Source organism: Otolemur garnettii, unplaced genomic scaffold (genome assembly GCF_000181295.1).
Source record: "Otolemur garnettii isolate 467f Iridium unplaced genomic scaffold, OtoGar3 scaffold00054, whole genome shotgun sequence".
NCBI lineage: Eukaryota > Metazoa > Chordata > Mammalia > Primates > Galagidae > Otolemur > Otolemur garnettii.
Genome location: NW_003852449.1, coordinates 10,202,019 through 10,202,427, shown reverse-complemented (window position 1 = coordinate 10,202,427; position 409 = coordinate 10,202,019). Strand labels below are relative to the sequence as shown.

Sequence of the window (409 nt, the reverse complement as noted above, 5' to 3'; positions counted from 1 at the left end):
CAATACACGTACATTCTATGTGATGTCAGAGAGTGCCCTATGCCAGACGAGAACGGTGGATGCTATTATTTAAATAGCTTTTTATAACTGAAAAAAAAATCTCATTTTTAGTTTAAAAATACTGAAAGATGGAACAAGACAAAAACACATCCACCAGCACCTGAATATATGGAAATAACCCAAGTGTTCATCAATAGTACAACACGTAGGGCGTGCTCGGCAGCACACACACTAAAATTGAAGGCAGAGACGATTAGCATGGCCCCTGTGCAAGGATGACACGCAAGTCTGTGAAGGGTTCCATATTAAAAAAAAATACAATACAGAAAGTTTAGCTTAAGTATAATGTTACAATAAAAATGAATAAAATATACTTATAGGTGACAACATGAATGCATTCTCCAAATAC

The 409-nt window shown here is 35.7% G+C and overlaps 1 pseudogene; it reads left to right on the top strand.

Moving 5' to 3' along the window:
• Window positions 1-212: 212 nt before the first annotated feature.
• LOC111726135 lies at window positions 213-310 on the top strand (annotated as a pseudogene).
• The last annotated feature ends 99 nt before the right edge of the window (window positions 311-409 follow it).